At 44.5% G+C, this 1,474-nt stretch overlaps 1 pseudogene across 1 annotated transcript in view; it reads right to left on the minus strand.

Annotated features, from left to right (window-relative positions):
* Positions 1-744: 744 nt before the first annotated feature.
* Positions 745-1,474, minus strand: part of LOC105539370 — a 1,909-nt pseudogene continuing 1,179 nt past the window's right edge. The window contains exon 2 of the transcript XR_001006038.1: positions 745-1,017. The product of XR_001006038.1 is annotated as an oligosaccharyltransferase complex subunit OSTC pseudogene (transcript). The remainder of the gene's footprint in view (positions 1,018-1,474) is intronic.

Genomic DNA, 1,474 nt, shown 5'->3' on the forward strand with positions numbered 1-1,474 from the left:
CACATTCTAAATAAACCTCTGGAACTCAAGCCTTTGTATCAGTGTCTGCTTTAAATAACCCAAATTAAGTCAGTGTCATTCTGATCAACAGAATGGAGGCAGAGATGCAATCAATGGGGACATAAAAAGGACATGAAAGTGAAAGATCTCCATTTCCCTAGAAAAGATGAATCTGTTACAAGGATAAAAGACTACTGGCCGGGCATGGTGGCTCACGCCTGTAATCCCAGCACTTTGGGAGGCCTAGGCGGGTGGATCACCTGAGGTCAGGAGTTCAAGACCAGCCTGATCAACATGGCAAAACTCCGTCTCTGCTAAAAATACAAAGTTATCTGGGTTTGGTGGCGCATGACTGTAATCCCAGCTACTCGGGAGACTGAGGCAGGAGAATCGCTTGAACCTGGGAGGTGGAGGCTGCAGTGAGCCAAGATCATGCTGCTGCACTCCAGCCTGGGTGACAGAGCAAGACTCTGTTAAAAAAAAAAAAAATCTGGAGACAATATGAATAATTTCTATTTTTCTATCTCTGAGTCTTTAGTACTCTTTTTTTTTTTTTTTTTTTGAGATGGGGTCTTGCTATGTTGCCCAGACTGGTCTCCAACTCCTTGAACTCCTTGGTTCAAGCAATCCACCCACCTTGGCATCCCAAAGTGCTAGGATTACAGGCATGAGCTACCATGACCACAATAGTATTTTTTGTTTGTTTGTTTTGTTTTTTCTTATTTTGTTTTTTAATTAGAAAAAGTATTTATTTCTGCTCCTTTCATATATGTTATTGTTCAGGAAACAGTCTTACACACCTATCTGAAATAATCCACCATCACACACTCTAGTTAAAGCCAAAGCACCATAGGTAAAGCTGACCGGCTGTCCAGAGTTCTCAGCTCATGGAATCTTGCTTCTTGACTTTATGTTAATTTCTGAAAATCAGAAACGTCACCTCCAAAAAATGTTAAGGGGGTTGTAAAAAATAATCACTTTATTTGCTATTATAGTTGTAGGTATGGAGTATATTTTCTTTTCTTTTCTTTTTTTTTTTTTTGAAACAGAGTCTCACTCTGTCACCCAGGCTGGAGTGCAGTGGCATGACCTAGGCTCAGGAAACCTCCACCTCCCAGGTTCACATGATTCTCCTGCCTCAGCCTCCCAAGTAGCTGGGATTACAGGTGCCCCGCCACCACGCCCAGCTAACTTTTGTATTTTCAGTAGAAACGGGGTTTCACCATGGTGGCCAGGCTGCTCTGGAACTCCTGACCTTGTGATCTGCCCACCTTGGCCTCCCAAAGTGCTGGGACTACAGGCATGAGCCACTGTGCCCGGCCTATATTTTCTTTTTTTTGAGATGGAGTCTCGCTCTGTTGCCCAGGGTGGAGTGCAGTGGTCCAATCTTGGCTCACTGCAAGCTCTGCCTCCCAGGTTCACACCATTCTCCTGCCTCAGCTTCCCGAGTAGCTGGGACTACAGGTGCCCACCA

The sequence above is a fragment of the Mandrillus leucophaeus genome, unplaced genomic scaffold (genome assembly GCF_000951045.1).
Source record: "Mandrillus leucophaeus isolate KB7577 unplaced genomic scaffold, Mleu.le_1.0 Scaffold104, whole genome shotgun sequence".
In the NCBI taxonomy this organism is placed as follows: Eukaryota; Metazoa; Chordata; class Mammalia; order Primates; family Cercopithecidae; genus Mandrillus; species Mandrillus leucophaeus.